Genomic DNA, 15,757 nt, shown 5'->3' on the forward strand with positions numbered 1-15,757 from the left:
CTTAGGAGATAATGTATTTCTAACAGCTTCTGTTTCTTCACATATTGATGATAACCAGCAATTTCCTTAAGCAGCACTAACTCCATCTCAGCTGAGATCATTATTTGGAGGATATATTAAAACTTCTTATTAAATCCCTTTGTTAACTGCTATATGTCCTGCCATAAGAAATAAACAAACAACTTCCCCTCCCCCCCAAAAAAAAATTCAAAAAAAGTCAACCAAAAACCCCATAACAACTCCTGACTTCCATGCATTATCTTTCAGAGCATCATGAAATCCTGATTTGGCAGCCCAAGAGTGGTTACAGAGCTCACTACACATGCCAGTGTGCAGCTATTTGTCTATGTGATATGCACATACTGTTTTCAAAGCACTTCCTCCTTTCTGAAAGCCAATTCTTCCAGCAGATTTAAATTGCAGTTTAAATTTAAGTTTCCCCAACAGAGATCCACAGAAGAACTTCAGTTTACCTTACACTGAAAACAATCTCATACCAGCCTGCATGCAAATGCAATTTTAGAAAAATTTCAGAGAAAAGTTAGGGGGAGTTTCTCATTTGTAGGGAGAAGGAGGAACCATTAAAAACTGGAAGGTTGATTTGTGAGCTGTTTGAAGTGCCTTGGAGGGTTCCAGTGTTTCAGAAGTTACCAACAGAGATACATTAATGAACAGAGAACAGCTGACTCACTGAAAGATGCATGGCAGTTACTCCTATCACATAGCTTTTGTTGTATTATAGAACTCAACTCTCCTAAGGGTTCTGTAGTCTCCCTTGTAAATACTTCAGTCTATAGACAACAGGTGGCTTGTATTTACAAGAAGAGCAATCATCCCAGAAGCCAGTAATGGTAAGGGTATGGAACTTAAAAAACCCCGAAAATCAGTTAAAGACAAGGAATTATGAGAACTTCAGAAAGGCCGAAGGAGGAAAATAGGAAGGGTTTAGCCAAAAAATCCAACTCATGCGCCACCAACCCCTCCCTCAAAGGAAAAACCCCAAACTGAACGCACACACAAAGACCCCAAAAACCAAATAAACCCAACCCCTCCCTCCTCCCCCCCACAAAAGGGCTGTTAAGGCTCAATTTTGCAAAAGGATCTATTACATTTTGTATCAACATTAAGTCATGTTTGCCAAAAAATTTGCTCTGGGAAGAAACCATTGGAATATGCTACAGTGCGGGGTAAAGCGTTTTCAATTTATTCTCAAATAACATCCTGTGATGCAACATTCATTTTTAGCCATATGGAGTGGCTAATAAGGTCAGAAATATTTTGTGTTGTATAATGCTGCATGCATAGGCAGTGTGCTGGGCCATTCATAGCTCTCTTATACAATAAAAATACTAGGATTTAAAGGTAATTTATAGAGATTTCATAAAAGCAGCATCCCTTTTCTGTAGGAAAAAAATCAATTATGTACTTTGTAATCTAGTGTTTCTCATTAGCTTATGATCCTGCTGTGACAGAAGTGCAAGAGTTATTAAGGAAAGAAAGGAGAAATATCCATCCTCTCACTTACTTTGTGTTCTGTGTTCTGTGGTGTCCAAAAGTGCCAGTCAAGATTGAAACCTAATTGTGCCTGAGTCTGTGAAAACATGAAATGAGATCACATTACTGTCAGTAGCTTGAATAGAATATTATGCCTGGGTCTGCTTTGGGGCAGTTGGCAGAACTGAATCTTGAGGAGATTAAATGAGATGTATGTCAAGAGACCGGTGCAACAAGACAGCAAACCTCTTCCAGGTATGAGGCATACATAGCAAAGGAATAAAGGATGAAAAAGGTTCAAGGTGAAAACAGATCAAGATGTTCCAGGCCTTCACAGAGAGGGATAAGGGATTGAACCTGGCAGTTAGTCTACTATCAAGTAGGACTTATTCAAAAGAAGCCAGTGCAGCAATTTGGAGGCAAAAGCATCAACACAGACGAGGAAAATTATTTTTGGAGCTGAGTGACACATAATTCAAGAGGATTACAAAGAAATAATAGACAGGGCAAAATATAGCCTACCCTGCTTAGACAACAGTTTTGATTATAACAAGAAACATCTCTTCTGAACATGGCTTTTCATGCATGGCTACTGTCCAGATACACAGGCAAGGTCTATGTTTTCCACTCTGTTTCAGCTCAGTACCTAGTAATTGGCCACAGAACTTAGGGTGCAGTTGGTTAAAAACCTTGGTCTGATTCTTTAGAATAGAGAATGTCATTGGCAGCATCATCCTTCAGCATCATGCTTGGCTTGTATCTTTAATTAACAAAGTTAAGTACCTTACAACATTAGTCCAGGACAAAATTAGTGAAGAGAATTTAACAGAAGGGAACAATCTAACATTCTCGAATAGTGGAAGGGCAGTTACAGCAATCAAAATCTATTGAACTTTATTATCATGAGCACACAATTATTACATTTATGAATGTGGATGTGATCATTCAAACCATATGGATAAAAACCTCCACCAAAACTCTGCTTAACTGTCATTTATTGATTATTCTTCTAAGTGCTTAAATACTTTCTGTGGAATTTGCACACCATTAGTTTTCACTGAACTGGTTTAGAGGAACACAATAATCAGAGGTTTGTTTGTTTTTGTTTTTTTGTTTTTTTGTTTGTGGTTTTTTGGGGTTTTTTTTGTTTGTTTGTTTTTTGTTTTGTTTTGTTTTTTTTGAGAAAAATCTACCCTTGTATTTCATTGTTACTTTGATCCAGAAGAACCACAGCCAGCTATATCTTTCATATGTCTGGTTATGCAGCCAAAACCAGACAACATGGAAAGAAGGAGCTGATATGAGGTTTGACACTTGTACGGAAGGATCAGCGTTGGACTATGTTGACCTTAAGTTTCATTAAGAACCTTAATGCAGCTCCTATCTGCCTTCCTCTAATACTATAAATCTCCAAGTTTTACCCTAAGGCACTGGCCTCTCAAGGCTGTAAAAATCTATTTAATTTTTAGATAGGAGGTCAAGCTTTGAAACAGCTTCTTGCCTCTCTCATCCTTCTCTGAATCATGCTCACGCTGCACATCTTACACACAGGATCGGTGCAGAACCATCCCAGTTTACTGCTTCCATCTTCCCACCCTATGTAGTGTCTAAAGAGGAGAGCAGCAATGGCAGATCAGGGCTTTATCTTTGCACAGGCTGGCCTTGTCTGCCTATCACAGTATGGATGGCTTTACTCCAAAGCCAAAATCTCCTTGGGGACTGCTGCAGTACCTGGCACGGAACCTTGAGGGTGACCTCCTGCTTAACCCTAAATATCAGTATAGACTGGCCCTGTGTTCCAGATGCCAAGTTAATTTGTTTTACTCGGTTTTCGGTGTTTATTGATTTTGTAGAGGTGTAATAGGAGGGCAGAGTTTGCAGACCTTGTCTCAAAGGCGTGTGTTACAAGCGGGCAGGAACAGCTGCTGTTGTGAGTGAGCCTTCCGGTACCAAGGCCCGTCTGACCCCCAACCACTGATCCTCTCTGAAGGGACACAACTGGCCTTTGCCAGTTCAAAGGCCAAGAAGCAGCAATAAAGGTGTTTAACAGACAGAGAGCAGCTCAGTTCCTTTTCCTTTTCCTTTAACTATGGGGAGGGGGAGAAAGTTTAACAGGGAAGGAAAGCTGGAGGGGTAGTAAGAGCACAGTTTTTCTTATCTCAAGAGGGGTAGTGAGCGACAACCATCACTACTCTATCAGTTAATGATACGCACTGCTCAGATTGTGGAAGGTATCTTTGCAATGAAACAATTGCTCAGTGAACTAGATAACATGATAACTTTTATTTGCTTGTGGCTGGTAACTTCAGGCTTCGTACTCATATGTTCTTGTTTTAAGTCAAATGTTTAAAGTATGAGAGACTTAAAAGGGGACAAAGTGGATGGCCTTTAATTTTAAATTCCCTGATGTTTCTTTAAATAGTCTAGCTTTAAAATACAGCTAGGTAAAGCTACGAAAGCATAAAATTAATTGAAGCCACTAGTGTTCAGCTAATAGAATTTGGCTTAGTCATGCTTACTAGGGACATAAATCTAGAAGACAAAGACAACAATTAATTTAATCAAAAATATAATGTTAAATTAAACATTGGTTGCTTATTTTTAATTTAAAGACAATAAATTTTGAAAAATGCCTTAGCGTACTTTGGATTTGCTTTTTAAGCATAAAGCCCTGCAAGCAACAGTGTAGCACTCTCAGCTCCAGGTGAAAAAGAAATAAGTTCTCTTCTGCACTAAGTGCTTTATGCATAATTATGTCATAAAGGAAAGGATAAGTTCTCCAAGTGTGGATTGCTCTTAAATTGGATGTTAATAGGAAACTGGTAGTGTAAAACACCAATGATGTATTGCATAGCATAGAATTACTGAGGAAGGTGGGTCTGTGGAATGAAGTACACAACACAGACACAACTCATTAACAAGAGTTGTGGCAGTAATTCCACTAGTTTCACCTGAGCTAAGTGTACTTAATTTCAGTTATACCTTTGAGAAAAAATGGGAGGAATAGAAGTCTGGATTTTTCTGTTAGTCTTCAACAAAGGGAAAGAGGCAGAAAACCCAAGAGACTGATCACAATTAAGGAAGTTTAAAGCAAAGTTTTATAAGGAAGACTAGCAGAGTTACTTGAACATTTCTCTCTCAACTTCTTAAACTTGTCATAGTGAAGCAATAGATAGAGACCAAACATTTGTCAAATAAACTCATGCTTCTATTTTTACAATACATTCCTTAAAAATAACTCTGTGCCTGAGATACAGATGAAATACAAAAACTTGATCATGGACCAATTAACAGTTAGAGTTACAGATTAAAAGAATACCATTTTGAGTCACCTGGTTACCATTCCCAAAAATCTGCACTTAATTGCTGCTAATTCACAGAAGAAAAGCATTTACTTTAATAGTAATTTCCAGGGTCTATTAATAAAGAGAAGAGCAATCCTGCCTCCCAAACCCCTATGATATAGATGCTGAAGATCAAAACTGGGGCACCACTTGTTAGCAAGTGCTGCTATGTCCTCAGACAAACTCTATAGCCTTGGAAGATATAGTTTACCTGGAATCTCACTGCAGCTCTGTGTGGATTAGTCAAATGTCAGCAAAGTGTTCCCTGCTGTACCTGTATTAATTAAAGATGGCCAATAGTTTCAAAAGAGAAAGTAGCAGTTAAACATGCATATAATCATTAATGATATAAGGCTATTCTTAATTATCTAAAGGTTCAAATTAGGTAGTCCACATGCTTCAGCACTGCAAACACAGGAAAAAAATGAACCCTATAATTTCCCTCACAGAGATGCTACAGGAGCTTTACTGAAATAGTCTGTCAACTTGCAAAGTGTTTCTTCCTGTGAATGTCACTGTTTGCACTGCCATCAAAGTCTGCTTGTATAGGTAATTTTCTTAATTAATTACTGTTTTCTTTGAACACAGCTTAAAAAAAGAGAACTCAGCAGCAGCAACAAAGCAAAATAAAAAACCATCTGAAGGCTCCAAGAAAAGGAACATCTAGAATACATCATGAAAAATTTACCTAAAGGAGCCACAAAAGTATCATCAGCTGACATTTACTCAGGGTTAATATTGTATAATATTACTATTCAAAGAAAGAAGAAGATTGGTGGATAAATCTTGCTCATGTAAAGAGTTCTACTTGGGTCAGTCAGTGCTCTTTCCAGTAAAATGAATGCTTTTGTCTTAAGTAGAATACTGATAAAGGGCCAGCATGTGAAATTTTGCTGCATTGAATTATTCCAGTGAAACACAAGAAGTCTCCCCATGGTGTTCCCAGAGATCATTTACCCTCCACATACTACCACTTACTTATTTACCTTTCCCTTCTATTCCCTGCACTTTTCATTTATTTTATGTTACACCAATCAGTGTTTTGCCTAGTCATCATCAGTCATCATCTGCCTACCCCATATTGTCTGTTCACCTCTAACCTAAGTTTTGAGTCTTAGGTGTTACTAAATGGTCAAAAAGAAGTCAGGGAGCCTTATAAATGTATGGAATTAATATTCCCAGGACCCCATCTTAAATGGAAAAGAAATAATACACACCACTACAAAGTTATTTCGGCACAATCAGGAAATCCAATTCTGATGCCAGGAGCGGAGCACACACTTCAGAAGCAGCATGGCAAAATAAGGAACAAGTTATTCAGAAATGGAAATGGAAATCCAGACAGCTGGAAGGCAGAGGTCAGCTCCCGAACACTACCCAGACCCAAATGACCCTAAAAGACCTCCCCTTTTATAGTCATTCTGACCAAGATACACAGTGAGAAAAGTCTTTAAAAGAAACCTTAGAGTGGATGATACTTATGCTCCTCCAGCTGATGTCAACAGAAACACCCTGCGAAGCAGACCTGTTACATTCCTTGAGATGCCTCTGTGCTGCCCTGGCCCCAAAATTCATAGGCATGAGTGTAGCACAGGAAGCACTGCCCACTGCTTCAGAAACTATGAGTTGAAGAGAGGGGAATTTCCTGGTTTATATGAAATGCATTCATCGTTAAGGAGTTCATTATACTCCTGCAAGCAGGTCCAGTTTCAGTTAAAAGTATATAATATATTCCTGATGCCTCTTCCTCCTTCTCTGCCAAGCTCCAGTGCTAGACTCTACTCCCCAACCTGCCAGGTGTTCAAAAGCATTTTACAAATGTGAAGAGGAACAAAGAAAATCAACATGGCTGGTTTCATAGTATTAGGTTTACTATTATCAGTAATTATGGAGTCATCCATCTTACAAGCATGACTATCTGCAAATAACCTGCAATTTGCAAATGAGCTGCATGAATGCACTTGTTTTTATTTATACCAACCTTGTCAGAGTTTATGTTTTACTGGATTCATCAGTTCAACATCATTCTAACTGCTTCAGTCACCAGGTACCAGCAGTCTCTTTTCTAAGAGTTCTACCAACCTCCTAGAACCTTGGGGCATGAATAAAACTTAAAGTGAAGATAAATTAAGGAAGTCACTGGCAGTAAAACATCCAGACTTCGGTTGTTAGCCACTCTCTCCTGTCCTTTCAAGGGAAACTTGAGCTGCCTTTACAAGGAGAAGGGTTAGTGGTACTCTCTGAATATCAATAACCCTCTGCTTAGTTCAGCATTTCATCAAAGTTCTCCCAGTTTTTCTGTAGCCTTGGAAGACAACACTTGTAGATTTTTCATGGAGTAGGAATTCTAACCAGTCTATCCAAGTAGCTGGTAGGTCCGTTTCTGCAACCCATTAGACCCCTCTCCCTTCTAATAATCAGTTCTGTCCTCATGGCTCCTAAAGATTTCCTCTGTTTATACCACTGGCATAGCAAGTGGTACAAATACACAATTTTCCACCACAACTCTGTCTTCTGCTCAAAATACAGCCGGAAAACAAAGGAAGAATTCCTCCTTCAAAGTCAAGAAGAAAAAACGAGAACAAGCCCCAGCCACTTATGGTCAAGCATCACTATGAACTAATTCCTGCTCCACAACTGCCAGTGTAAGCACAAGTTCATCCTGCTTTTTTCCCTGTCCACAAATGGCATGAGATTTTGGATAGTACCAGCTCACTTATGCTCACTGTATGCTCACAGAATATATGAAATAACATGGAGCAGGACAACATGGACAACAAACATCATGCTTAATGGAAGTTTTGGTTTTCTTCTGTTTTTTTTTCTTGCCATGTTGACTTAATGCCCTTGTTTTGTATTGCTTTACATTTGCACATCAGCATACTCTGAGGAAATAATGGCCACTTGTTCTGTCATTGCTTTCCTGCAATTTCCCTTCAAGAAATTCCTCTCTATAAAAAGCTTCCTCATGAAAAGTTTTACCAGAACCAATGACAAGGAAAAAAGTAGATATGTTATAAGGGGAAATCAATTTACTCAACACAAACCAGAATTTCAACATGGACAATTTACTTATTATAAATTGCAACCATTCCCTTTTCAGCCTTTTTATGATAAATGAAATTTCAATGACAAGTGAAAGACAGGGAGAAAAAGGATCTTACACTTACTTACAGGTGTTATGAAACCAGAATGGTCCTCACAAAAAAGCAAGAATAGTATTTCCAGTTGCTTAAAAAAATCAGCAATTTGGGAGATATTTTAATGCATTACAGGACTGATATTTATAATCACAGGAAATTAAAAATTGTAAACTTAGTTATTTACAGAATCCAACACTTATACAAGTGTTGTGATCACAAGTCTGTGATCAGAATGTAACCCTATAACACAATAAAAAAGTGAGTAGAAAATACTCATAAAAGACCATTTTCATACAGTTCAGGAACTGTTAAAATATTGTTAGCAGTAATTTCATATAACAAAATAACAGAACCATAGGTTCTTCATCTATGTTGGAAAAGATCTTTAAGATCATTGACTACAACCATAAATCTTACTCTGTCATATCTCTTTCTGGCCAATTCACAAGCAGAGGGAAAAAAAGGCCAATTCATTACCACTGTTATTAATTTAATATTTGACATCATGTACTGTTTAGCATTCTTATTTTAAAAATAAGAATGGTGGTGCTTCATCATGAGGAATTAAACCAGCTATACTCAGTAGAAACTTGCACAGAGTTGCAAGACAATGAGTTGTTCCAGACTGGCTGAATTCACTGAACTGCTATAAATTCAATATACTTAAAAGCAGTGTAAAATAGACCTTCTTTTCCTCTTTGTATTCCTGCAGAATAGTAGTTGGTACACCAGATACATTTGTCACTGGTACAGTAGGGAACATAAGGACCAGCAAAAGCTATAAAAATCAAGTTAATAACTTTTTGCCTATGACAGGTCCATCAGATTTGGAATCCATTTCATTCACTTTTTAGCGATGATCAAACTTTTTATTCTATTGAGTTTCTCATGCAATTTGCCAAGAATTTTGTGGACATTAATAACCTATCATCACAAAGGTGCAGTAATTAAAGGCCTTGTTTTGACAAAATTGTTACAATCCTGGCACCACGTAACAAAAGTGAGAAAAGCAATTTACTTGCAAACTAGATGTTAAATACCTTCACGTGGAGACTGGAAAACATACCACTACTTTATTGTGAGGTGTAATTTTACGTGTTTCTATAGTGGCAACACACAATACAATTAATTTATTTTCAGATAATAGGAGAAGGAGGGAAAAAAAATAAAAAAACATGAATAGTCATTTCCTGTCTTGACTAAAATGTTGCCATTCAGAGTAAATAGATGCTATTACACATTTAGTGATTTATTCATCAGCATTACACAGCGAGGGCAGATTGCATTAATACAGACAAAATAAGCAAGACTACCAGCATTATATTTTGCTGCAGAAATATATAAGAAATAAGTCTTATTTACTTAATCCAGTTTGGGGGGAGAATATGAGCATATTACTATACAGCAAGGTTTGAGAATTCTAATATGAAGTAAGTATATGAACTCCCCGCAGAGGGTCTTGCAAGTTATTAAAGTAACAAAGAATAAATGTTTTTTCCATATGAGAAATTCTTGTAACTGCTAGACAGTGAACTCAGAAACAAATTCTAATTTCTGGGGTTATATTGTTCTATCTGTCTGGTAGTAATTTTCTGCATTTTATTTACACTTTAAGGATTTACCTTAGCTCAGCTGTGAGAACTGAACTGAAAATATAATAAGATCTTATGTATTTCAAGCTACCACCCAAACTTGTAGACTGGATAGGAAAAGATTATCTGAAACTTGCTCACCGAGTTTGTTTTATTTCCGGTACACATACAATCCAGCAGATATAATAAAACATAATAAGAGACAAGGCTGAAGAATCACACCAAGATGCAATCTCATGGAAGATTAAGAGGCCAAGAATGAAGATGCAGTGTTTATTAAGGACTTGGGATCATAAATAGAATTATTCACAAACAAAACCAATCCATCAAAAGTGAGCTGAGATTGAAACTGCATTTCAGTGGAGCCCAGTTCTCCTATGTAGTGCTGATGAATATATCAGTATATTCAATTTTGATTACAGTGGGAACAGAAAGCCATAAACTACTGTAGGACTGGGCTCAGCACCTTGTAAAACTGCACCTGTCATTTTTTGGTACAACCTTATTACAGAATAGACTTAGTAGGTTCGCTCACAGGCAGATTGCATTTTGCCTTGTTGGAAGATGATTAAAAACCTGGTAGTAAAACGGAACTCAGTGGTTCCATAGCTGTCTGATACAAGAATTGTCCAAGCATTTAGCCTGGCTACATGATGCAGGGACTGCATGGTCACTGTTGGCACATCCTCTGTGCAACCCTGGGAAAGATGTTTCTAACAGGAGAGCAATTATTCCTCACACAGTGTTCCTGAAGATAGAACAAGATTTTCATTGCACATTCCTCTCCCTCAATCCTTGGGGCACTGCTGGCAAAGGAGACCCTTTAAATCAATGCTCTTAAAATAAGCATTGGGAATCTACAAAGAATATCATAAGAAGTAAGAAGAAACTCTCAGCCTAATGCTTGCTTTTTAAGAGGCAGACATATTTTAATAATTAATATATGTTAAGGAAGTTTTACATGAAATCTTATTTCTCTCTTTCTCCATATGTAAATATATCCAAGCCCCATTCACAATGAAACACTGTTTGAAAGGTTTGTTCTATTATCAACTATTTAAGTGTGGTTTGGTGCACTAGTTCATTTAAAAACTGTAGTCTCATTACTCCAATAGTCCCAGGAGTAGCTCCCTGCAGCACACTGAGCCCATGGAAGTCAGGCTTTCTCTGTGTATTGCAGTTAATGTCAGAGAATGAGGTTAAAACATATTGTTTTCTCCTCTGTAAAGCACTTCTGTCCCTAGTGCCATTAGAGGTTCCAGGGAATTATGGTGGGGGAGAGACATCAAAGTTAAATCATCCTGCGAAGTCCTCAGTGTCAAGGGTTCTGGATGCTTAAATTGGAAATCTGCAGATGGGAAACTTTTAGAAAAGGTCACAAGGGTGACTCAGACATTTTGGTGAACCATCTAGACACCATTTCTCAGCAACTCTGTTAAATTCCTCCACATTAACAACATTGTGTCTGCGAGGACCATAAAATTAACAAGCCCCAAGAGCTTAATAAATGAGTTCTAGAGGGAGATGCCTGCATGCTGCAGACCCAGATCCTCCAGCCTGCTTTCTTTCCGCTCAGACTTTATTCACTCCAACTCCCAGGGGAAAATTCGTGAGCAGAAACTTACCTGTCACACTGCACTCGACAGTCCTTGACCTAACCACTCTGACTGGCTCCTGTTGGAAAGCTAATGCTGCTTCTCGGAGCAAAGATGGGGATTGTCAACAAAGGAACCAGAGAGCCGTACAAGCTGCAGGGCACCTGACAGTTTGTGGAGAATTTGTGAAAGGATAAAGCAAGAAGGAAGAAATTCTAAGTTTCGAGAATTCCGCGGCTGATACAGAGTTTGCCATGTTACAACTTGGATTAGGAGAAATTGTTCTCTTAGGCCAGTAAAGCACCTGACAGTACAGGGAAAATTTAAAGTTGCTCCTAGATCAATTATTGGGTCTGACTCCTGGAAAAAAAGTACAAGATTTTCAAAGCCTTTGGTACAATTTCTCAAAAAAATTCCAACCCTGACTTCTCTTAAATTGATTGTTTTCCACCCTTTGTTTCTGCTTATAAACGATGCATGAAGACAACTTCAACCTATTACACCTTCAGTCGTCACAACAGGAACACGTACTGCTGAATGGGGATGAGCACTGTACAAATATTTAGTTAAGACCTGTAAAGCACTGCATTTCACTTTCCCATCACACCTTCTGTATTGGCTTATTTCTTTTGTTTTAATAAAATTATTTAATTGTATTTGCTCCTGGGAAGTTGTGATACATTGTTATGATAGCTTGTGGATAGCTTTTTTTGCATTGTAATGTCAGTAAACAGAATTATTGATAGCAATGGTGATCAAGAAAGTGGTAGGTGGGGACATGCTGAGCCAACTAATCTTAGTCTAGTGAGGCTGGACACTACATTATGTCTCTCTATGTTTATGTTATGGATAACAAATCAGTAATAAATTGCTGGGACTGTGTAAATAGCATTTGTCAACAGGGTTTGGGACCCTTGGTAAATCTAAAGGACTCGAGCAATGCAATTTCATGTTAGTCATTTTTGCAAGTGTGGTGTTTGTAAATCTCTGTGAAAGCTTGGTGAAAAGTCCCATCGTAAGCGAGCTGCATTTTACCTACTTATTTTCAGTAGCAATGTGCTTGAGAAAAGCATAATTCTTCTGACATGGCACAAAAGTAGTATTAGAAATAAATAAAGTCAAAGTAGCCCTTCTACTTCACACAACACAATAAGGCCTCACCTGAACACTGCGACATCTCACCTTAAAAGATTTGGGACTCTATTTAAGCAAGTCCATGGAAGAGCACCAAAAAATAATAAAAATTCTAGAAGAGATGGAATATACCCAAGGAAAAACAGGAAAGCCTCTCAGTCTAGTCTAGACAACTGAGGAGACAGTTCCAACTATTAAAAGGTTGCCACAAAGAGGAAGGGAATAAACTGTTGTACACATATTCAGCTGAACAAGGTCAAAAATCAACGGACAAGAGTTGATGAAGGCACTTGGATGACATGTTAAAGTTTTCCTAACCATAAACAGAGATAAAAATTTAAATATTTCCCTGAGAAGGGAGATAGACTCCACTGAGACAAGTTTTGAAAAACCTCACTAAAGAATCACAGTGCCAAGAGGAGCTGACTAAAGACTACACATCTTCCCGCAGTCCTTTCTCAGCCACATTTTATTTGATTACAATTCAGTAATGTGAACTTCTAAAATGAGATTTGTCGTTGAAAGTGGACTTGGGACATTGGCTCTGCAACTCTTCCTTCTGTTCAAGGAAGCAAAGAGGACTAACACAGAAATAAGAAAAAACTGGGACAACTGCACACAGGTGCACAACCACTGTTTGGGGTTTTTTCCAATATAGAGCAGAGCCTGTTATGAATATGCCTTGCAACAAGAAATTATTTAGTAAGTTCATTCTTCGAGTTATATATCTAATATATCTATTGCCCAAAAATGTTCACAGTAGCTCCCCTGGAATAGAAAAAGGGCACTTGTAAGCAGAAATAACTGATTGTGGGCACTATACATATCTCGAGTGGCAGTGACAAGTGACACAACCTTCCTCTCCAGAAGGAGGCCAGAAATTGGAATAATTTTCTTCTTCCACTCCTCCAGAGCCAGGCTAGAAGCAGAAAGTGGCTCTAACCTCATTTCTTTGTGGATTTCATGGCAGCAGACTTCAAAAATGACAATCGATTTTCTAGACGGAGGAATCATAAAACTTTTGAAGTCCAGATAGATTTAATCTACTGCATTTCTTAGAAAATCAGTTAGTACACTTAAAGCTGTTTGATTATTCAGACACAGTCTATCTTTGGCAAACCTTTGGTTCATTTTATACCCTTTTTTCTTTATCTCTGTTTCTTTAATTACAACTTGTCTGGTGCATATCCTTCACCCACAGTAATTATAACAAGGCTATAACTGTTTTCATTATCTCTTCCTTCAAGATCTCTTTTAAATCCTTGCACTATGCAGAGGTCAGAATAATGACACTATAGTTGTACAGATCACTATTTTCCAGTGTCACACAAGGTTGGACATGATATGGATTAGAACTAAAAATAAACATAAGGAAATACAGTGGGTAGAGCTGAAAGGAGAATATCTGGCTGCAACTGAAGACCTTTGTAAAACTGTAAATTTTCATTCTTGATCCTTGAAACAAAAGTGCAAGTGCCCTGAAAAAATATGTAGACAATAAGCAGTTAATAGGTATTGTCAGTCTTAAGAAAATAAATACATCATGCTGCAAAGCTCTGAAATAGAAATCAAGTTCAAACACACACTGTGCAAGATCAACCTCTGAGCAAAAACCCCAAGATTTTTATAAGCTGAGAATTCATCAATCAAATGACTAAGGAAGTGAATGACTATTAAATAATCAAAAATTACCAAGAAATGCAAAAGTGGCTGTAAAGTATTGTCCATTAAGAAAAGCATGTCCCACCTATTACTTTGATATCCTCAGTACTCATACTTTAAAGAAAAGATACTTCACAATAGAATTGGAAACATTAGTACAGCTCAAGCAATGATAAGATTTCACCCAAGATACTGTTTTACAAATACATAAACAACTGAAACAAGGATAAGGGTCTGCTTAGATTTTAAAGGGTATTTGAGTACCTAATGTGGAGCAGAACCTAAAAAAAGACTGATCTGGTTAGTTAATAAAAATTGAGGCTGAGGGGTAATATTTTTACTTGTTGTAATATATTTCTATCAGTACAAATATAAACAGGTCCAGAGCATTCCTCATAGAATTGAACACGCCATGTCATGTCCAGGTTTTCATCCACCAGAACCCCCCAAGTCTTTCTCAGCAGGGCTGCTCTGCATCCCTTCACCCCCCTAGGCTGTGTTAACACCCCGGGTCTTGAACAGTTGGAAGTTTGCTTTCTTAAAATTCAGGGTCCTGATTTTAGTCTTTGCCCGATCCGTATCCCTCAGGACTGCAAACTCCAGCAGTGTGTGATCACTGCAGCCCAGGCTGGCTCCAGTCTTGATGTCACCAGTCAGCTCATGTTGGACCATTGGGTCCTATATCACATCTCCTCTGGCAGGGCTGTCTATTACCTGGCTTAAGAAGTTGAGATTTAGAGACACAAGACTTGCCTGCAGCACTAAAATTAAACAAATTTTAATTTGCACTTAAGTAGAGATTGACTGCTAAGACTAATTCACTGCATTTTCTCTTTTCTCTCCATGAAAACTTGATATACTAGGGAGGAAGGAGAGTGGGCTAATGAAAGCGTACAGTAACTTGATAAAACTGAGTTTTAAACAGCTGGTTTAGATATTGAAGTTTCCAACTCAAATATAATCATAAAGGGAAATTATGGAAAAATATTAATGCATAAGAAGTAAAAATATTATTTGCCACTTCTTACTGCTGTGGTTCATGTCTGAATGGGAATTTGGACCAAAACATTCAAATGTGCAAGGGCTTGAGCACATGTTTAAATGTTGTTCACACGAGGGATGACTTTATCATTTGTTTCAGTAGTGTTCACAATAAGAAGATAGTACTATCAGGTAAAAGTCAGTATAAATACATCAGTGTTAACAGAGAATCTTCAGCTTTTACACAACCTGAGAAACCAAACGTTCACTTTGTGAATTTTTCAAGGACATCTCCAAAGATACGATCATGGAGCTGACAGCGATCACACACATCATGCACATTGTTGTCAGATTAATTTTCACCTTATCTTGTTGGGAAAACAAATTTAAAAATATTTACATCTTTGGTTAATGTTTTCATGGCAAAGTTCAATTATCTTTGTAAAATGAGATTTCGTGTTATGCGTATTTTAAGGTGTCGCGCAAGAATGCCTTTTTCTTGGCAATTCAACATTCTTACTGGAATTGTAGTAAATTCTCAAGTAATTGAGCTTTAGGATAATATTGACTTTATAACATCCATTATCTGCTCTTTAAATAAATAAAGATTTCATTTGGCTTTTCAGGATGCCTAGAAATTCTACATCCATTGACTCCTCCGTCAGTAATTCACCTTATACATACAGAGATAAAGTTGATTACAGAATCATACCCTTTTAATAGGAAAACTCTTTTCAATTCAACTTCTGTGTACAAATACAAGCCATCATTCCAGGTATACTAAGTACATATTTAGAAAAAAAAAAAATTTA

At 37.6% G+C, this 15,757-nt stretch overlaps 1 long non-coding RNA gene across 1 annotated transcript in view; it reads right to left on the reverse strand.

Moving 5' to 3' along the window:
• LOC120324211 overlaps window positions 1-15,757 on the reverse strand; it is an 81,086-nt gene that overhangs the window by 49,887 nt on the left and 15,442 nt on the right. Inside the window, exon 2 of the long non-coding RNA XR_005565329.1 lies at window positions 1,526-1,591. This is a non-coding gene — a long non-coding RNA (uncharacterized LOC120324211). The remainder of the gene's footprint in view (window positions 1-1,525; window positions 1,592-15,757) is intronic.

This window comes from Pipra filicauda, unplaced genomic scaffold (genome assembly GCF_003945595.2).
Source record: "Pipra filicauda isolate LSUMZ 115617 unplaced genomic scaffold, ASM394559v2 scaffold45_size4122338_pilon, whole genome shotgun sequence".
Lineage (NCBI taxonomy): Eukaryota > Metazoa > Chordata > Aves > Passeriformes > Pipridae > Pipra > Pipra filicauda.